This window comes from Camarhynchus parvulus, chromosome 8 (assembly GCF_901933205.1).
Source record: "Camarhynchus parvulus chromosome 8, STF_HiC, whole genome shotgun sequence".
In the NCBI taxonomy this organism is placed as follows: Eukaryota; Metazoa; Chordata; class Aves; order Passeriformes; family Thraupidae; genus Camarhynchus; species Camarhynchus parvulus.
In genome coordinates, this window is record NC_044578.1 from 9,464,118 (window position 1) to 9,486,345 (window position 22,228).

At 47.2% G+C, this 22,228-nt stretch overlaps 1 protein-coding gene across 1 annotated transcript in view; it reads left to right on the forward strand.

The window, feature by feature from the left end:
• Positions 1 to 22,228, forward strand: part of ZSWIM5 (zinc finger SWIM-type containing 5) — a 97,270-nt gene that overhangs the window by 43,356 nt on the left and 31,686 nt on the right.

Genomic DNA, 22,228 nt, shown 5'->3' on the forward strand with positions numbered 1-22,228 from the left:
TGCTGAGCTGCTGTAAATGGAGTTACATACCTTTGGCAAGCATCCAGCTAAGTTTGCTAAATGGGACTTGGGGGAAAAACAGTGTTTCCAGGTGTGACTGTTTGTGATCCTTTGGAAATATAATCTCTGGCCTGCCTTTTTGTTCCAATTGAGAACATGTGCCCAGGAGCCATTTCCAAAGGAGCTTTAAGCACAGGACTCAAAGTAACATTGGAAGTTTGAGTTGGACTTGCACAGCAGCCTTGCTCTCCAAGCCTGGTGCTTTAAAAACCTCTTACTATTTGAGGAGTCATTTGCTGTAGAAAGATTTCATAAATAATGCAGAAGGAGACCAGAGATGGTGTCAGAGAAGGGTTGCTTAGAAAAATTCAAGATGAGGATGTGGTGGTAGAACCTGGAACAAAACTTTTTGTTCAGTTTTTTTTCCTACTTTTTGGTAGTTTTTTCCCCAAGAAAAGTGTCTGAAACCTCCTTGCTTGAAATATTTAATTTTTTGCCAAAATTTGTTTAGCTGGGATTTGATCTAACACTTCATTATTATTTAAATCCTCCAGATGTCATCAGAGGAAGATATTTATCAACAATTACTAGACCTAACATCCATAAACCTCAATAATTTTTTCTACTACATTTAGGTTTAAACTCCCAGTCTGATCCATTGAGACTGTGTAGGGACTGATAAGCAGAGCTCTAAAAAAAAAAGGACAATAAAAATGGTTTTGTGTAGAAATTATGGCCATTGCTTTGAGAAACTTGATTAAGATCACCGAGTCTCTGGCTGGACTGAGTATACTTAAAATCCCTAATTGTCTGGCTTTTTGTCTGCAGAATGAATTTATAAGAAAAAGGAGAACCCAAGCCTACTACTTTAGCATGCCTGGAGTTCATGAGTAGAGCTGGGTTTCAGAGACTCCTGCCTTGTTTTGGCTAAGTCCTTAAAATGGAGATGTGGAGATTAGCGTGGTGGGCCCGGGGTCATCTCTTTGCAGAATGCGCAGTCCCAGACACACAAGATCTTTTTTCTTCAGACGTCCCTTCTGGTTGTGATGTTTGAGCCTTTGCTTTGCTCCCTGGCTAAGAGCAGCGTTAATCATAGGACTGGAATTTGTGACTTAACCAAAGAGGCGTTTTAATGCTTTTCCTGTCATTGATCAGTGGCTGCAAGCCACTGTCTCGGTAGCGTGTCCACATTGACCTCTGTGTTGGTGCTTGATGGGTTCCCGTCCTTCTGGGTGCCTCCCAGCCCAGGAATGCCTTCCAGTATGCCTGCCTTTCTCCTTTGGAAAGGATGCTCTGAACTTGGACCCCTTAGAGACAAGAAAAGAGGCTTTTTGTGCACGCTGCAAAGGGCTCTTGTGTCTGCAGCAGGGCACGACAGAGACCTTCCTTCTGAATCTGTACTTGGAGAACAAAAAAAAGCCCTTGCATCAGAACTTGCTATTTATATTTCTAGCTCTGAGACTCCTCAGCTGCATTATTAATGAAGCGTTTACCAATTAAGATAGATGAGTCTGCTCTTGAGGGTGTTTGTTAAGGTAAGGAACCTTATTAGCATATCTGATAGATACCGTGCCAGGTGCTGATTAAAACCTTGTTGACTCCCCGGGGGCAGAAGTCTTGAGGAAATAAGGTGGAGAAAGTTGTCCTCTTTCCTGGCTTTGGCCGTGCAGGGAGCAGGAAGAGAAATTCAGCATCCCTCCCCAAAGGCAGAGCCCTGAGCCTGTGAGCAGCTTGAAATGGGCATGGGGAGGAAATTAATCAGCCTGGATCAGAAATTCCAATAGCTGGAGTGATGCAAGTGTGATTAATGCCTCCTGAATGTGAGAGGTGGCAAGATGCTAGTTTTGCTACTCGTGCAAGGCCAGCAGCCTGTCAGGCGAGGAATTAGTTTCCAGTGTTGACCCTATGGGTTTGCAGAGGTCTGGAATCGATGCTTGCCTATGTAACAGTGTTTCAGCAGCTCGCTAAATTAGGTTTGCGGGCAAAATGATGCTGTGAGGTACAGTCAACCCACATATGAAACCAATTTCCCTTTGAAGCAGCACTAAAGAGGGCGACCAGAAGAGAAACGAGATCATCTTTAGGTCTCTCGTGACCTACAAGAGTTGAGAAGTGTGTATTCACTTTCCATATTTATTATAATATGGCAAAGGAACTGTATTGTAGGCTTTAATGATCCGCATGTGAAGAGCGTCTTAAAATAGACTTCAGATCTCCTTGGAACATACATATGTGTTTATAATTTTCCAGCTATAAAAATATATATTTACTGAATACATGTACTTTGTTTCTCCATCTGCTAAATATAGTCACGTATGAAAGTTATATAGAAAATGTAATTTTCCCCTGAATTATCCTGCTGTCAGTCTGCTTCAATTTCAGCGTCGGCAGAGGCGAGGCGGGAGTGGAGATGGGCACTGCTGTGCTGCCAAGCAGGTGTCTGGGAGCAGTTTGCCTCAGGATGGGGATTGCTGGAGGTGGGGTTGGTGGTGCCAGCTATTATGAAGCTTTGTCCAGCAGTTCATGAGATAAGATCCTGTTTTCTGATTGGCTTGTATCCGTGCTTGGAATTTTCACGCTGGATGTTGACCTCAAATGGTTTGATTTTAAGGGAGGGGGGGGAAAAATAAATTATAAAATGGTCCTACCATTTTGGAGAGTAAGATGTTGTGTTCACCCTGTTTCAGAAGTCCAGAGGGCATTTCTCAGAGTTTGCTGTGAGACTCAGTGCAGGGGGAATGGGGAAGAGGTGCCTATTTTGCAAGATGTCTTTGCTGTCCCTCTGCAGACGTGGTCAAATCCAAGAAAAGTTGGAATATGCAAATTCCAACTCTGTTCTCAGCAGAGACTTTTTTGATTCTGGCAGCTGGTAATTACCCAAGTGCCTTCACAATGGGCAAAGCTCCTTCCCACATGGCTCCCCAGGGAGGCAGGTCTGGATGCTGGCCATTCCCAGCCAGTGGCTCCTGTCACTGGAGTGTCTTGTCCTCTAACAGCTGCTTTGGGGAGCAGACATGAAGTAGGGAGTGTGTCCCTAACCACAGCAGGGCAGTCAGGTGGCGCTGGGCCTGGCAGAGGACATTGGAATATGGGGCTGTTCTAGGCAAAGGTAGAAAATGGCACAGTGTCTGGAGGAGAGAGACTTCCCAGGGTCAGGGGGAAGCATGGGATGGGACTGTGCAAGAAGTCAGGTCAGTTTGTCTCTGATATTTCCCAGTTGTACAGCTGGAGTCACAGCCCTTCACCGGGTGCTGCATCTCCTGTGCATGGTCCTTGCAGAGGGCTGCAGAAATGCTTGCGCCACGTTTGGGAGATCAGCAGATGGTTTCTCTAAAGAGAGCCTGAAATGTGACTGTTGCTAAAATCGGTTTTTACAAAAACCACAAGTTCTTCAAAAAAAGGATAATTTCTCTCACAAACTCCAGCTCAAATAGTCTTTAAAATAAATACACTTCTGTGGCGTCTGCAGTTGGGCCTGGCTGGAGAGCCTGGAGTCTGCCTTGTGAGAAGTGTCATGACTCTAGAGTTTGTTTTGGTTCATTTTTGGAACGTTCTGCTGTGAAGGAAGGAGCCAGGCAGTCATCAGAGCAGTTCCTGGGTAGGATCTGGAATGGGTGACTCCACCATTCCTGTTTCCAATCCTCTGAGCTTGGAGCAGGAATTTGAAGAGCCCTGAGAAATCAGTCACCAGCAATACATCTCCAGACAAGAGACTGCTGAGGAAGATGCTATCTCTTCGTGGTTTATTCCTGTCTGCTCTTTTGGGACCCCATCCTTGATGGGATTTGAGTGTTTCTGGCTGGTTTCTGTAGCAGAGCCAGAAGGTTAGCAGAGCTCCTGGACCTCCTGCTTCCTAACTTGCTGGTGTGCTATGATGGCAGCATGGCAAGTCATGCTGCTGTCTGCTGATGTGCTGAAGCTCCAAGAATGACCACAGGCCTCTGGCACACAAAGGGAGGTTTCAGCTTTGCACCCCTAAATGCCAAGGATTGACTTGCTTCTTGCATTTGAGCCGGTGTGTGTCCAGCTGGCAGGGTGGAGGTTTGTAGCCCTGGGGAGTGCAAAGGTAGCAATGTATTAACTTCAAACGTTGTTACTGGGTTTTTCTTTCAGAACCATGGTTTGGTCTCAGAGGAGCATCCCAGTAAAGGGCAGCCTGCCCATTCCTTTGGCCTGTCTTTCCCTGCCACGTGTGTGCTGCGGTGGGGTTGGATGCTTGTGGGAGTGGGTGGGTCCTGTGTATGAGACAAGTTTCTTTCCTCAAGGATGTGATTTACTGAGAGACAACAGGAAGGATAGTTAGTTGGGTAAAGCCTGAATGAAACGGGACCACACTGTGGTCTTCCAAGCTCTGCCTGTGGGGAGCTGGGTGGGTGGCATGTTTGCTGGTGTTTTCAGGGATTCCTTGTAAGCATTTGAGGAACATTTGCTCAAAACTCACAATCAGTTTCTTTCTTCTGTTGTACAAAAATGCTACCAATGAAAATAGACAAGCTCTCTGGGTCATTTCCAGATGCCCTTAGTAAGACAGAAGTGTTTATTTTTTATGGGCCAATTTTTGTAGTCTACCAGAATGTCTTGTACTGTTAATGCTGCATGGAGCAATAGCTCTGCAGTGTTTAATAAGAGCAATGTGCTCTCAGGGATATTCAGATTGGAGGTAGTTTCCTCACATGTACACACTCGATAGCGTGTGTTATGAAACATCTGGGCCCGGAATTGCACTAAAGAAATCAAATGGCCAAGTCAACCTGAAAGTCATACCAGGGCTCTACCTGGAGAATCACCACGTGCAGCCTTCTTCTCTGCTGCAAGGCCCTCGAGCAGATGGCCTGGCTTTTTTTTATCCTTTTCCTCCTCCTCCTCAGGATTTGCAAGTCAGGAGTAAAACTCAGCTTGAATTTTCTGTCAGCATAAGGAACTGTAAGTCCAAAAGGCTTTCTGGCTGCAGTTACACGGCTGCGTGGGAGGCGAAGAGCCCTTGGTTCTCCTGCCTCTGTGTCTGCCCTTCTCCTGCTGTGGTTCTTGGCTTTACCTCCAGGTCTGGACTGCCAGTGGTGCTGGAGTAGTGGGTGGCTGGTGTAGGAGGATGTTGGTGGCAGCAGCTCTGCCACAGCATCCTGGCTGCCTTGGTGCCTCCAGCCCTTAGGTTCCTGCATCTCAGAGGTGTGCAGCGTGATGCTGGTGACTCTGCCTTGTTTTGGGGCTTCTCATGCCTTCCAGCTGCTCTGTGACCTGAGTGTCTCCAAGCAGAGTGTTGGTAGGTGTCTGGGGGAGTGCAAAAAAGCTTACATAGATGCTGCCCCACAGGCCTCAGTGGGAGTGAGCTCTCTGGCCATTGCACATAGTCCTTCCAGGGCTTTTCCATCAGCTTCATGAGGAACGGGGTTGCTTTTCCTCAGAAGGAGCCTTATCTGCTTTTCCTGGGCTCTCTGTGCTTTTACTGTAGGAATGGAGAAGGATGGCACAGGCAGCAGCTGCAGGGCTGTGCAGCTCTGTTGGATGCCATGTCAGTCGTGGCACCACAGGCTGGGACATGGTCATTTGGCTGAATTTCCTTCTTTGGTTTCACCTTAAAACCTATCTTTCCCTTTGGGATGAATGTTTCAGGGAGTGATCTTCAAGGTTTAACCTTTCTGATAGGAAATCTGCTCAGCTCTGGCTTTCATCATGGCTGCTGTCCTTCAGAAATGTCCCTGGCATCTCCGTGTCCCTGTCGGGTGTGACTTGTTTATAAGATTTTGCTGCAGAGCTGGAGGAGGTCTGTATGTCTATCTTGCTGAAAGAGATGGCAGAAAAAGCAGGAATCGGGGAGCTGCGGTGCTTTTTCTGCTTTTGCTTCATGAAGGAAAGCAAGACCAAGAGCTTGGCTTTAAGGGTGTCTGCAGTTGCTATCTGCAGACTGGGAGAATGTCTCCCCCTTGGCTTGGAAAGGCGGTGGGCTGTGTTTTACATGAAGCCTGTTCAGTGTGGCTGGCATTGCACCATGTACAAGAGGGAAACCAGCTAGCTCTCATTTTAAACAAGGATGGGAGATGCAGTGGGAATCGGCCCTGGAGCAGACTGCTTGTTCTGGGCGTGGGCAGTTGCCTGTGAAGTGTGTCAGCGTGGGTGAGGGAGCCAGGAGGGACTGAGATGCTCGTGTCCAATGCTCTCAGAGGGTCCTTCCTCTGGTGCTGCATCAATAACTTGAATGACGTCTGAGTTACTTGCTGAAACCTGTTTACGGATGTTGTAAAGTCATGCTAAGCCCTTATCAGTGTGGCTTCCTGAAGGGACCAAGTTCCAAGGATCTGGGACCCTTCTCCCCTTCATATTCACCCTCTACATTCTCAGACTTTCTGCATGTGGGATGGGCTGTGTCTGCAAAGAGTTGGGCTCAAGCCTGAGCTATTCCAGTCAGTGCTGGTAGGTTGGGGGCCCCTGAGGGGTGTCTTATGCACTTGTACATGCTGTGTGTGCTTCTTGGGGGTGCTGAGAGGAGCAAATAGAAAATGATGGGCTGACCAGGAAAAACATTTCCCCAAGAATGCAACACCTGGTTTCCCCCACCTCCACAGCTGACATTCTAGAAACCAAGAGCCTTTCTCTGTTCTTGTAGATCCCAGCTGCACTCTCAGCTGTCAGCAGCAGGAGGAGATAAATCAGGGTCTTGCTGGGAGAAGCCCAGAACAGTACAATTTTGGTGAAATATTATGTAGGTGTCACGATGGACCATACAGCTCTGCTCAGCTGTGTGGCTGGGGGTGCAGTGGTGGAAGTGGGTCTCTTCTTGTCCATGCAGCTGATAGAGAGGAGTCCTGCTGACTCCTTCAACAATGCAGATTTTGGTGTAATGGCTGTGCTTGGGAGAGGTGGTTTTTTTTTGTACAGCTCGGGTGGTGTGCTGAACCTAAACTTAACAATGTGGACAAAAATCACATGGGTTTTGGTGAGTCCATGCTTTACCTTACAGTGTAGGTAAAAAGCCTTCAGTCAAGGGCTGTCTTCAAAATCTAATGGTTGATTAACACTCGAAGGAGAAGGTACTTGTGCTGAGATGGTGCTGGATCCCTTGTTCTGAACAAGCCTCACTGTTGTCTTTATCTTTTGTATGTCTGTCTGCAGAGCAAGAGTGATAATTAATGTACAGTGGCTATCCTGGGTTCTACCAAAGCCAATACTGGCTTTCCAAAGTCAGCTCAGAAGTACTGAAAGTGCAGTTTTAGGCAGGGCTGTGGGTCAGACCATTCTCCATTTGGCTCTTGATGCTTTGATTGTCAAGCATCACTTGAAGCTTTTCAGTCAGCATTAAAGTGAGAGCATCAGTCTAAACTGAGGCAGTCTTGGGCATCAGATGATTACATATTTCAAAAAATTACCTTAGCTTGGCCTTGGATGAGGTGAATGGTCAGCATCACTTTTATATACTTTTAATGCTGCTTTTAATTGTTAACTTCTTTCAAACAGTCTTTTTTCCTTCACAGAGCTTTTCTTCCACAGCAAATGCACCGGTCATTTCCTGAGGAACTGAACTTCAGCCTGCTCCTTAAAATACCCTTGTGAGTCCCAGAAAGGGCATTATCCCAGCTTTGCAGTCAGGGAAACCAAAGCCCAAGGAAAGTGAGAGCTTAATTTCAAGGACACCAGGTGGTTGTGATCCATGTTACAAACAATGGAGACCAGGGATATTTTCAGTGGGGTTGAGTCTGTGGCCCCTCCGAACCAGGTGGAAGATCACAGGATTTTGGAGAGCTGGAGCTCCTGTCTGCTTCAAGTCCTGCTTGCCAGGACAACACTCTTCTTGAAGAAGCAACGTTGGGGTTTGGTGGAAGGGTCTGAGTCTGGGAATGATGTGGGCTGGGTGGTTGATGCCACATCACCTCCCCAGGCGGTGCGGAGCAAGGGTGAGAAGGACTCTCAGAGCTTGCCAGCCAGCAGCACCAGGGACAGTTGGATGTTGTAGGAGTGGATGCAGGTTGTTTGAGAAGGCTGAGACCACACAGTGGCTGGTGGTTTCACGTGTGTCTCTGGAGCAGAGGGGAATGATGAGATACATCACTTGCATGCCTCTGCTCTGGCTTGATGTGGTCTCCCGAAGTGAATCAAAGCTTTTGCTTTGAAGGCAGAGGAGGGGGAAGGGACTGTCTTTGTTCTGCTTTTTGGAGAGCGCTGGAAATCCTTCAGACCAGAAGACTACACCCTTCATTACCCTCTGGGTTATTTGCCCCATATTGGAAGTATGACTCTGTCATGTGAAGTATTTGATTATTTATACAGTTAATGTTTAACAGAGTTGGAGTATTAGAATTAAACAGGGGACGAGCTTCCAACTTCACATGGTTAAGGGCTAATAAAACTTCTCTGATCCAGTGTTTTCCTTTCACCAGAGGGGATTTTTTTCATTAGCTTTGGAGTGTTAAAAAGACATCTCCTGTATTTGAGGCAGATTGATCTGTTGGCTCCAGACAAAGAGAATGTGCAAAGGTGTCAGCTTAACTATCCAGTCGACACAGATAGAGGAAGCCAAAAATTTCAAGGTGAGATTAATTGGTATCTTCAGTGGTGGTAGCTGGATCCAGCATCTGCTTTGGATACCGGGTGATATCTGTAGCCCACCCTGGATGTGGAGGAGCTGGGTGAACAGTGATGGGTGAAGAGTAGCAGGAGGCTGGAATGCCCCATGCTGGCTTTGTCGCTCGTGCCAGCCTCCACCACACTGTTTTATCTGTCTGGTTGCTGCAGGACAGCTTGGGGATGTCAACTGATGGCCCTTCAGTCATCACATCTCCCAGGGGTGTTGAACTGGAATGGCATTTCCCAAGCATTTGGCTTGAGGATTGCAGAGGTGTGACCAGGACAGTCCCATGACTGCTGTGGTCCAGGAGTCAGCAGGAGAAGAGAACAACAGTTGGGATTGGCTGCGATGGTCTGCGAGTCACGGAGTCTGCGATGGTCACAGGGGATTTGGTTTTCATTTCTTTTCTAGTTTAGTTCACTCAGACTTATGGGTCTGGGGGTGTCTCACCCTAGCACCCTTCATACCAATTGCCTGAATCCAGCAATGTCTCTTGGTGGCACAGAGCTCTCAAAGCTGTGGTTCTTACAGTAGTGTAGTTGGAGATTATAGGAAGCTAATGTGAGGTTTCACACCTTCCTTAAGGGGGAGGCTGAGGAATAAGGGCTTCAGGGCATCCTAGAGATCCCAAGATTGTGACTGCCCCAGGGGCATCCTCTGTGCTGTTGCTCTGCACTGATCACTTAAAAATCAAGTTGGTTTTTAGCAAGCCACCAGGAGTGAAGGCAACCATGACTGCAGACCTGCCACTTGTATTTTAGGTGTCCTGATTACCTGCTGTGAGTTTTCTTTCCTTTTTATCTCCCTTGTACTCCTGTCTGCACAAATGCTGGATATACTGTGAACATAATTTCCTTTGTGCTGGTGTAGTGATGCAGTTGATAACTTGTACTGGGCTGGAAACAGCCATTTTTAATTCCTCCCTTGTGACTGGAGAAACAAGGGGGGATGTATGAAAGCAAGGCTGTTGGAGCGGCTGTTGCATGGGTGGAAAATCCACAGATGATGTTTTGCCTTTGCAAATGTACATTGTGAGCATGAAGGGAACTCTGTTCCTCATCATCCTTCCAACCATTTCTCCTCACTGTAGATGACGTAGGAAACTGTACTGAAGAGTTTTGTTCTTCCAGTTCCACCCACGACCATCACCTGCTTGTTGACTGAATGGAGTGAGACTGAATGTCAGCTCTCCTGGGAAGTGTTGGTCTCTTCATCCATGCTGAGTTCATCTCTAGGTTTAATGGAGCAGTTTCTCTAAACAAGGAACTGAATTGATTGTCAAAGGTTGCACCTCCTCTGCAAGATGTCAAGGTCATGATCTGTGAGAGCAGCCTGTAGACAGATGCACTCATCATTCAGATGCATTTAGCTTTTATTTTAAAATGTCTATTTTTATTTCCATTTCACCTGCTAGGTCCAAAATTTGGTGCTTCCTCCCCTCAAATATGACTGAGCCCTCAACATAACACAGAAGTCTGTGGGGTTTCCATCCTGCACAGAGTAGAAACTGGTTCCTGGGGGAAACAGCAAATAGAAAGTGTAATCTAGCACAGAAGTATTTATTTTTTAAAGACAAGGGGCAGCCCCTGCCCCTCTGCTGCCTTGTGTGCTCCTGGTCTGTTTCAGACTTTAATAAATCTCTTGTTTATCTTGAGGAAGCGAATTAATAAGTAATGGCAGTTGCTCTTCAGAGAGAGAAGCTGCTGAGGGTTGGAATAATTTTAATTTGGCATGTGTGTTGTTGAAGGACTGTTTGCTGTTGAGGTGAGTGCATCAGTGTCAGAGGCTGTAAGGGCTGACCATTCCCTGTGCACACAAGTGATGGGTGTGAAGTTCTGCAAGTAGGTCTCTAAGCAAGGGCTCTGGGAGGATTAAATGGGTCTTACTGGGAACTTTGAGGCTCTCATCTCCTTTAGCTCTGGGTAAATTTGAAACCCAGCACAACTGGACAGACACATCTTCCCCGTGTATCACTGGGCAATCCTAGTGTTGCTCCTCCAGGCGAGCATCATCATTCAGTGTGTGGTGCCAGTCAGGCCTCAGCCCCCTGGAGATGCCAGAAACCCACAGCTGCTTCCTTCAGCCACCAACCTGAGGTGATTCTGAGTTTGGTTTGGAGGTGACCTCGCCCTAAGTGTAATGCGTACCCCTCCTGTGGGAGTGTGGGCATGATGGCGGAGTCTGGCTGTGCATCAGGCTGATGTTAACTTCTCTGAGCTCAACTCAGAAGCCATAAGCCATGACAAAAACAGTTGTATCTGCTTAAAATGTTACAAGCCTTGGAAAGCAAACTGAATTTAATTTCTGTACCTTGGTGGTTTCAGGATCATGCTTGCATCTTCTTGAAGTGCCTGTGTTAACCAGACTTCTCATGTGGCTCCACAGACTGGGGCTTTTCCAGTGCAAATGGTTTGATAGTGGTTGTTCAGTGGTGTGTGCTGCAGTTTGGCATCCTGGAGGAACTTTCAAGGGCCCAGCAGAGGTTGAGGTGGCACCTCCTGTAGGAGAAAATGGCCTGTGTGCTATCTCCTGTGTGTTCCTCACTTGCAAAACCTGAGTGTGAAGGTACTTAATGGTGTACACACAGTCGGTGCAGCAAACTGTGGGAGTTGCTAAGCAGCTGTGGAAGTGGGGTTAGCAACATCCAGCATCAGGGCAGTATGGAATCCACCTGCACAGATACATTTGCAGGTGTCATCTTAGTGAGGGCATCATCAGCCCTGACCACTCTCATTAGAGCAATTAATTTTGCAGTGAAGCACCATATTTAGTCAGTGGCAGTGGTTCCTGGAAAGCCCAAACATGAGAGTTTACCCAAAACCTTGCAGATATAACAGGTTGAGCCCTAGGAAGATGTCTGGGGGTAAGGCAGGGCTGGAGGTTTCCTTCCTGGAGAGACAGCAGTGGAGCATGGGCTCCTTGCATACTGCCCAGCCACCGTTCCTGAATTTGCTGCCAGACCCCTCTGTCTTGGTTTCCCAGACAGGGGAAGGGGGACTCTGCTCCTGCTCAGCCTGGAGCCGGGAAAATAGCGGGGTGCAGCTCCTCAGGTGCACTTTGCCATCTGACCAGAAGAGAGACCACTCCAAGCCAGGACATGTCTGTCACCCACAGTGTGGGACTTGCTCCTCCTTTTCTGGGCGTGCCTATGGACCTGCTTTCAAAGGTCAGGAAGATTTGCCCACCATGTTTCCCCATCTCTTAAGTGGGAGTACTGTGTAATACTTAGGTTATGTGATTATTAGGGCGACTCCTAAAACCCTTTGCTGAGATTGTGGGTAAAACCACCTTCTCTCAAATTACTGGCTTCCCTTTTCAAAGGGAAGAGAGGAGTCAGTTCCTAGTTGCTCATCTGGTTTTGCTTTTTACTTTATTTCTTTCCCATTATGCTGAGCTGACTGCATTTTTGGTTGCTTCCAGTTCCAAATTGTGATGAATGTGCTGATAACCCTTTGGTACATACCGTGTCTGCTACCAGGGAGCTGTGCCTGGCCTGTCCCATAGAGGATGGGGGCTAACCAGGAGCTTCAGGAGGCTGCAGAGGTGGAATTTCACCCACAGATAGTTATCTGAGATATTGCAACCCTTTCCCTCTCCTTTTCCCTTTCCCTCTTTGTAAGAGAACTTAATTACTGAAATAGATCTATGTTTAGAGGAGCTGCAGACCCTCCATCCACTGCCAAAGGGGCCTCATGTCACATAATGGAAGAAAACCACCACTAAATGTTTCACATCACGCTTTTCCCTTTTCTCTTCAATCCTTGTATTTAGCATTAACTTCACAATATAGGTTTCCTTTTGTTTTAATTGTGTTGAATTCTAGGGAGAAGGAAAGGATCGTTCCTTTGTTTTTCTTTCTACTGTAGCCCCAGCCATCCCGATGACAGATCTTGTCATTACATGGTGTCATTTTAGATGTTTGCACTGCATCAAAAGCAAACGGAGGAGCCTGCAGTCTAGGCTGTGGGTTGAATAACAATGTTTTTCCAGGGGAAGAAAAAAAAATCTGTGAAGTTTTTAATGAGAAACATGAGTTTCACGGAGGCAGCCTGTACACTGCTCCCAACCCAGCAAGAGCAATGGCTCCTATTTCCCTGGATATCAGCTTTTGTGGCCCTTTGTGTTTCTGAAGGCTGTGAAGCTGTGGAGTCATCTTGGACTTGAAAAGCAGGAGGGCTCATGTTTTCCTGTGCATGGTGGATCTTCCAGGACAGCTTTCCAGTTGCATGCTCCTTGCTAAAGCAGAGCTCGGTGATGTGTGGCTGGGAGATGCTGGGCACAATGTGTGTCCAGAAGGAGAAAGGGGCTTAAAATCACTGCACGGGAATCTGCTTTTCCTGAAATGCCTGCATGCTAAAGATGGTGAAAACTGCTGATGCAGGAGAGCAGAACATCTTTGTCAGGCATCTGTCTCCCAACCACATTCCTTTCAAGCAAGGAGGGCTGCTGGGGAAGTCTCTGCTCTTCAGGCCTCCCGCTGCCTTCCTGACTTCTCAGAAAGGTCATGTGAAGACTAATGTGATCAAAAGGGTTTTTAAAGTGTTATTTAAAGCGTGTTGACTGCTCTGCAGAGGGTTTTGGTCCTGCAGAATCGGGAAATTTGACTGCTTGTCAGCCATGACCCAGAACTTCGCTGTGGGGTCTCACCAGAGAGGACATACTGGCAACTGAGGGCTTTTATGTGGTTGCCTCGCTTGGGTTGGTCTTATCCCTCTTTGATTTTCCTTGCAGTGCATGAACACATTGCTTTGCTGTTGCCCTCTGAAGTGTGTTGAGGTTTGTGTGTAGTGGTGTTTGTACCAGGGAGCTGTTTGTGGGACGCGTGGAAATGGTTGTGCCCAGGAAATGGCAATGAGTCTGACTGCTCAGGCACGGCCTCTGGACTCCATGGAGCTGACTCTGAGTAGTGTTGGATGTGATGCATAATTTGGTAGAACCGGAGAATACCCAGAAAAGGCCCTGGGCCATGTGGAAGAGGCACAAAATATCCACCAGCAGGTTGAGTTGGGCTTGGAAACTACCACAGCACATGTAGATGTGGAGCTCTGCCAGGGCTCTCCACTGTCAGAATTGGTGCTTCTCAAATACCCTCAACACACTTTACTGGCATGATGGATAAAAGCTGTGCCACCCTCCTGATGTTACACCTTGTGATGCAAAGTCCTCCAGCCTCTTGCTGGATGGTTCCTCTCAATTTGCAATTTACGGATTGAAAGAAAGCTGGAAAAAACATTTATTTCCACACAAAATCAAGGTCTTTGCCTTTCCTTCACCTCACTTTTTGCTGGATGTTGAAATACAGCAGTCTTCCCAAACCTGATACCACCTCTCACTTCCTCTTCTGGGATGGCTCTGGTCAAGGCTCTCACCATGGGATGGTGACCAGCCCAGCCACTGGTGTGCCAGCAGGTATTTGGATAACTCCTTGTCCTGGAATTGAGGTCCTTTTCTTCAGAAATCTACTCACCGAGTTTCCAAAAATTATTCTGAAATAAAATGTCAACAGAGGAGGCTGATCTGGAATAGCAATTGCTGAATAATTTATTCTGCAATGAGCAGATAATTTCCCTATATGAAACAGCCCAAATAAGCTCCAGAATTTAAGCTTTATTGGTTTGAGGGCCAGAGAGGGGAGGAAATGGCCAAGATTTTGTGAAGTTACTGAAGTGAGCTGAGCTGTTTAAGTATAATAATATTTCTGCAATATAAAGTGTGTTTCTGTGGTCTCCTTAGTGAAATTATATATATATATATATATATATGTAAAAAGAAAAAAAAAGGTGGGTTTATTCTAAATAAGGGCTGTAAAAGTCAGCAGGAGAAGGGAGTCGTTCTGGTGCCTTCTGCTGGGGTCTGTGCTCAGCTCCTGAATGGGGAGTTGAGGGCGGAAATGGCAAAATGGTGTCACCTTAGAGCTTTTTCCACTTTGGGGAGGCAGTTTTAATGCAAAGCCATTTTCTGTGCTTAGAAGTGAGGTTCTCAGAAGGAAGTTAATTGACCTTTTCAACAAATTTGTTACTGAGACCATTACCAGAAATGCTGTTGAAATGCTTTGTAAACACAGTGTTCATTTAACAACACTGCCAGTGACTTAGAAAGTCAAACTTTATACTCTCTTAAAAATGAAAGAGCTATTCTTAGTGGGAAAAGTGTCTTTTTGGAGAAGAATTTGGAGCAGATTTTCGTATTGAATCTAGGCTGCCTCATTCCCTCGGAAGGCATCTGAGGGCCAGGAAAATCATAACTAATAACTTCCCTATAAATTGTAGAGCTGCTATTTTAAGGTCTGGTGTCTCAGGGAGGAGCAGGGTGGTGTTCTGCTTCCCTCCATTGCTGTGTGATGCCCTGGTTTGATTCTGGTCCTTGTCCTGCCCTATGCCAGACCAAAACATGGGAAGAAGACAAGTCAGGAGGTTCTCAGGCTTGGTTTTGCTTTTGTTTTTCAATATTGGTAAATTGAATTTGTGTTTTGATTTGAAGATGGCCCACTCCCGAGGCAGCTTTAAATGGTAAAATATGCATTGAATGCAATTTATCTTTGCATGTTTGGAGACAAAATCCAAAGCTGCTCCTCAGCCTCAGGCTAAGTCCTGGAAAAGCGGCCAGTTCAGGAGGAAGGTTGTGTCTCGGAAAAGCAGGTCAGCAGGGCGAGCAGATACCTCGAGAGAAAAGGATGTCCATGGCTCTGGATCTACTTCTTGCACAAGCAGAGGGCACTCAGGAAGGAGCCCTTAAGCCAGGAGCAACGGGTTAAGGGCTCTGGCATAGGAGACACTTTGCTTTAAGGGCTGGGATTATGTTTTTGAGGCGCTAAGAGCTCTGTGAATCACCACATAAAAAAGGCGATGAAGGGAAGAGCACTGCTCCCTTTGCTTTTGACTGTGATGAAGTTCAGTGATCCCATCATGGTGACGCTTGCATGAAGGGATAAGAGGCAGTTCCTAATTAGAACCCTTTCATGTGCTAGAAGCCAGCTTCTCAGCTGTTGGAAATCTGGGTGGCTTCATTGAAGTCAGGAGATGACCCCATCTGAGTCTCGTGTGTGAGTTTTGGCATCTCCCATCAGTTTCCTTGAGGCAGCCGAGGTGGTGACAGCATGGGGCTGGGTTTGCTTTGTGGCAGCTCCAACTGATGGCACGCATGAGCCCGGAAGCTGCGGCAAAAGTGAATTCCCTCCCTGTGGATATTTTCTTTCATGCTTGAAAACAACCCTGCATCTGTTGAGCAAACACCTGAGCTGTAACAAGGAACCGTGTTGCTCCTTGTTGGGTTACAGCCACTTGTAAGCACAGGGAGAGGAGGAGAGGGCTGGATGCTTTGGGGATGGTCACAGAAATGCGTCGCTTTTTCTCCCTTGACTGTAAGGATGCTGCATTCTCTGCTTCTGCTTAAAAATGTACTGCACATCTTCACCTTTCTCACATTTCCGATTTTTGTAAGAAAAGTCTTTATTTTCAAGATGCCTATAAGTTACACTGTAGCAGTAAAGAGCAGAAAGTTGGCAGCAGTTTGCCACTAGTTATTGCATGGACAGCACATGTTAACCAAGATGCAGTGAAGTCTCTTCAAGCCCTTTCTGTTGCTTCAGAACCATCATTTAGATTGGTTGGATCTGACCTGCTAGCAGAGGAATTCAGCTTGCAAGGCTACACCTTAGCAGAGGAAATCAGTCCAAGCTTTAAAACTGGTTGTATCTTTTCTTTTTTGCCCAAACTGTATGTCTTCAGAGCAAGGGTTGTACATCTGGGTAGATGAAAAACCCATTTGTGGGCAGGTGTTGGAAGATTGTGGAAGGTGATGCTGGAAAGGATGGTCTTGACTTTGGGGCTGGCAACAAAGACCCAAAAAACCTGGTTCTTAAGAATGATACGGGCAACAAAGTGCACTGCAGGCTGGGGAGAAAATGGAGAACATTTTGTAATATTTTTGGGTAAAATCACAGATTAGGACTGGTTGTCTGGAGCATGGCGTTGGGCCAGCCAAGCCCCTGAGCTGGGTAGGGGGAGGGGAAAAACCTCCATTTCAGGCTCCTAGATAAACAAACACCAGAAATCTCGTAAGGGTAATAATGGAAATCACTGAGAAATTGAGTTAATACAAGGGCATCTGTGTAAGTGAATGCTCGGGACAGGGAAACGGCTTTGTCCTTTAACTCTAGTAATGCTGGAGCAGATGGGAAGCGCGGTGTGCTTCACGCATTAGCTGGCTCGGATAAAGAGCAAGGCAGAGGCCAGTCCTCTTGGCTGATTAGAGGTTAACAGGGATAGAAACCAGCGGATTGACTCTTCATTTGCAGGAGGTGTTGTGGGATTAGAGCAGATGGCAGAGAGAGCGTCCCTCCAGCTTACTCAGCTGCTCAGAGGAGCTTACGGCTCCCTCCAGCACAAACAGCCCCATTCCATCTCCTCTGTTTACAGCTGCAGCTCTTTCTTCTTCCCTGGCCTACCTGGAGAGGTGGTAGAAGAGTATTTCTCCCAAACCTGTGGTAGTTGCTGCCTGAGGCCGTAGGTATGTGTGGGGACCCTTGCAGGCATGGTGCAACTCATCCATATCCCTTTGTTTTGGCTCCTCCTGCGGCAGCTCAGCTGCGGGCATGGCTCCTTCCTGGGGTGATATTAATGGTCTTTGTTAGCTCTGTGAAAGTGGAGGTACTTTTCCAGGATGATAATGACAGGGCAAGAACAGGAGCATGGTAGGGACAGGGAGGAGGGAGGAGGGCTGCAGGGGGAAATCTTTTAGCAGCAGAAGTGTGGCTCTGTGCTGCTGGGGCGGCATCCTCCTGGCCAGCCATCGCCTGCCTCCTTCATTCCTGCCGAAGTCTCTCTCAACAGCAGCACCTTTGCCTGTGGTCACAAAGCAGAATAGCTTTGGAGAGGAGGGAGGATGGAAACTCATAGCAGCTCTGCTCATTGACTCACTGGAAGCCTGGATTCCCTATTTTGCAAGGGAGAAATGGCAATTGATTCAGCCTTACCCTCTTTCTTTCTGTCTGCCAGTGCTCTGAAAAGGCACATTTTATCTGTGTGTGACAACACCTGCCTAGGGTGCCTCTCATTGAGCCGCTGAATCAAAAGAGCAACAAGAAAAGTGGGTTTAATTGCACACATCTTCAGCAGAGTCTTTCTTGCACTGGCAGCACAAAAGGCCAGCCCTGTGCTGGTTGAATGGAGCCCGGGAGGGCTGGGGCACACTGTACTCTCGTTACTATCGGAGGCAGATGATTCACTTTGCTGGAGCATTGTCATGTGCAAATGAGTTCATGAGCCCATCTCCTTTCCAACTGCAAGGTCAGGGACTGAGCAATTGTCAGCATCAGCCGGCTGGAGGAATTGATCTAGAAGCTGGAAAGCTTCGAGAGATTTTACTAACCTCCGCTTTCCACCGCCCAAGCACACCGACACCTTCCTCCCGTGGGTGTTGTCTACATTACAAATATTGACCGATTTTGAGTTCATGTTTAGAAAGCTGCTGTTTCGAGGCATGGAAATGTGACTGAGAATGGCTTATAAATAACACTCGGGTGCGGCAATTATTATTCATTGCTAGTTATGGCTTTCACACACTGGAAAAACAAATGGTTTTTCCACTAGGAGCTGGAGCTACAGTCCGTTTAATCACTAAAGAGCTTGGAATCACTTTAGTTTAAAATAACTTTCCGCTGTGGTTTGGAAATTTTAAAAAAACATATTTGGGTCACGTTAACCTAGTGTACACAACTTGCACTGAGAATTTCAGTTTACCTCATGTACATCTGCTGAGCCCCATAAATATCCGTCTATTCTTTTCCATTTGGTTTCACAGAGCTCCTGCCTGCCTGAAGACAGAGCTCCCCAAACACAGATTTGGACTGGGGTTAGTCTGGCTAGAGGTGGAGAATCCTGGGAGCTGAGCACGGAGTACAAGAGCAGTGAGCAGCCAAGCTGCTGTCAGCCACAGCCACCCCTCTCTGGCTGTGATGCAAGGGGATGTGGCTGGTGCCTTCAGGAAGCTGCGTGGATGGACTTTCCATCACGTGGCTCCTAACAGAGGTTGCCCAAAATATCAGCCTCAGGTACTAGGAGGTTACTTGAGGTTTTGACAGCTAGGTGTGGTTGTGAGCTCTTTACATGGTCCAGCTACATCCCACCAGCGGTCCATGCTCAGGGCATGGATGTGGTGCACGTTTTCCTCTACTGAGCCATTCCTTGCCCTGCTTCAGGATTATCACAAAGACAGAAAAGCCCGTGGAGAAGGCAGAAGCCATGAAGAAATGTTCCTCACGTTACCTGTGTATTACTGGGCACCATCCTCTCACACAGCAGTGCCGGTGCAGCATCCTCAGGGTTGGGTCCTGCAGGTGGCTGCAGCGCTGTGTTGCTTTCCACCCCTGCAGGACTGTGCCAACGCTCCGAGAAAGGCAGGCGACTGCCACGCCTGGGAAGGAAGAGCTCATTTTTTCCGAATGGCACAATTTAGCAAATGACAACTGTGACTTCAGTCTGGGCTGCAGTGTGAAATCTGAGGGATGGCTGTGAGCAGCAACTGCCAGAGGGAGCAGAGCTGAGCACTCGGGTTCCCAGCTAGTGTGGTAGGTGTGGAGGAGTCCTCCTCTCTCTTGCAAGTGTTGGTGCCACAGTTATCAGAAGGGAAGAGGCTATGCCTGGGTTGTGCTTGCTTTTGGGGTTTAAATTTCCATCTGGGCATCTGCCTGTCTCCAGACTCCAGGTATTTCAATATTACCAGCCTAAATGTTTGCTTTATCTTCAGTGATTTGCTGAAGGACACAAAGCAAAGCTGGCCTCATGGTAGGTTGGAGCTGCAGGACAGGCTAGTGGTTTCTCCTGATGGTTGGCATGAGGATAAAGGTGGGTTAAAGATGTCCTGTTGAAAGGCTTTCTGGTCTTGCAGAACTGGAAGAGTTTGCACAACTTCTTTTGGTCAAGTAGGTTTAGAAATCAAAGAATTCACCATCTTGGTTAAAGATACTTCTGTTGAGGTGTTAATGCTGTTGTCCCAATAGCAAAGTCTCCTGCACTGGGATCCCTGCTAGAGGCTTGATCCTTTGTAGCTGTTTGAGAGCCCAAGATTTTTTATTTTTTGTGGATCCATCCTTCTCCCAACCTACAGGGTTTATCAGCTCCGAAGAGGAGAGTGCTGCCCAGGTGACAAGTTCCACCAATGTGGAACTCACAAACTCCTGGAAAACAATTCGCGGATCTGTTTTAATTTAAATCAGGGGTGCAATGTCCTGTGGCAGTAAAACAAGGAAAGTTCTTCCTCCAGTTTTGTCCCCATTTGATGGATTGGATGGCTGGGATTAGAAGGAGATGAGCTCATCATGCCCTGTGTGCCCGTGAACATTCATGGCACCTTTCTATGCTTTTTCTGGGGCAGATATGAACACTCAGCTCCTTTTACAACCTCGATCAAAGAGACATCCACTGGGAAGCTTCTGGGGTAAAAGTAGGAGAGGGTGTTCTGGGGCAGGGAAAAGGTGAAGTTCTTGGGACAAAGCTAGACTCTGGAGGGGCATAATGAGTCTGTAGTTACAAAGATAGTATTTAATTATTTATTTTCCATGGTTTTCAAGCCTTGGCACTGTCACTTTGCTGGCAGCAAATCAAACACCAAGTTAGCTTATGTTAAGAACAGAAGATGAAGTCCTAGATAAGCACTGGGCTGTAGGAATGTCTTAAATTGAATGTACAGGGAGGACACAGAGGAGAGTATGTCTTTGCTCTCAGTGCTATCCAGACCCTATGTCAGTGATCAGCGCTGTGTTTCTCTCTATTGAAGTGCTGATAGCACAGCTCCTAGGATGCTTCTTTCTTCTAGGATGTAAGATGAACAGAGAGGAGGGTACAGTGACAGCTGTACTTTTCCAGGGCTACCTATAGCTTTTTGGTGATATCATCAGTGTTCTGTGTGGAGCAGGAGTGTGTGCTTTGATGGACAATGAAATAACCACACCAAAACCTACCTTTTAGCCACCACTCTTCTCTGGGACTGTGATACCCATCCCTGCTGAGCTCGTGTGCTCAGCAGCCGTGGTGCTGGGGTGCAGACTTGGCTGCAATGTGGTAGCTGCAGTCTGACCTCACATTAATGTAAATATTCACAAATAATGCCTCTGTTCCTGCCAGCTCATCTCTCTTCCACCCCCCCATGTTTAATTTCTAACTCAACTTTTGATAAATGTTTTGTAGAGTTCCTAGTTTATCCTACAGACCTGCTGTCACCACAGCTAAAATCTAAACCAACACTTGACTTGGGGCTCGAGTGCCAGATGAACTTGGCAGTCGTTGACATAATGGATGGTCCTGTTCGATGTGCAGACCAGATCTGAATTGTGAAGAGCAGCTCTTGGAGCAGATGGGAGAGCACAGCTTTTGGGATGCCTGAGAATATCCTGAGGAATATCTGGACAAATATTCTATCGTGAGAGGCTGGATCAGACCACAGTTGATATATTTTCAGATTTATACCTATCTGAAACAGATAATTTGGTTGAATGAGTTCCTCCAGACTTACACCAGTTAGCCCCAAGTGGGGTCTGGCCCACAGTTGTGTTAAAGTAAGAATTTCAAGGCAGTGTTTATGGCCAGTAATTTGTCCTAGAGTGTTTTATATGTGTGTGTGCAGGCATACATATGAGGATATACGTACATACTTGCTTAGGAACGCGGTTTCCAGTCCCTTTAAGTTGTTCAAAAAGTAAACTAGGGAGAAACTGGCAGTGAGTCGGAGCCGCCTGCCAAGCATTGCAAACCAGAGAAGTGGTAAAACATAAACACTTTGGAGTTTATCCTTTGGATTTATATAGTTTGGCTGCCAGGGGAAGGGCTTGTGAGGAGGGGGAGGCTCAACAGCCCCTGGCCGTGCTGCTCCCGCGGCGCCGAGCCCAGCACCTCCACAGCCACACTGCTCCTGCTCCAGCAGCCTGTGAGCAGGGAGGGAAGTGCAGGGCTGTGCATCTCTCCCCTCCTGCTCTGCTGGCCACATGGGGTGGCTTTTGGGTGATGGCAGCAGAACAGGTCTGCTTTTCCCCCGCCCCAGCACTAAAGTAAAAGCAGACCTCCTTGACGCTTAATCAGATTTGAATGTGGTTTTTGGCGTGGCTTTAAAGAGACTGGCAGTGAATAGCTGGTTTTGATGCCATTTATTAAAAACCTCTGGTAGAATTTGTCTCCGAAAGCCTTTGTAAGAGCTGGCAAACGCACAAGGGTTTGATGCAGTTAATGTATTTTAATCTTCACCCCCCCACCCCTTCTCCTTTTCTGTCGCTAATTGTAGGGCTCTCAGCTGTCTGCTGCCTTCTCTGAGGAGATGGCAGGCTCTGCAGGGACCTGTACATACACAGGCTTAATAAGGTTGCAGTGGCATGGAGAAAAGTGAGCATCCTCCTCAGGGAGGATGGCTGGGATGGGCACTGTGAGGTGCCAGGTCCCACGCCATGTTCTGACAGGGGGACACCGGATTGCCCTGACTGTGTTAATTAACCTCCTGGTGCAGCTTCACTCTCTTGGAGGAACAAGGCAGATGAGTGTAAGGAACAAAGATATCTCTTTTCCAGGTGGCTGAGCAAGTGCAGAGTGTTGGTGTTGAACCCATTCAGCAGCTGGATTGTGAGAAGGACTCCCTGAGGCTCCCATTCAAAGTGAGGTTGATAGGCATCCATCAGTCAGTCTTACC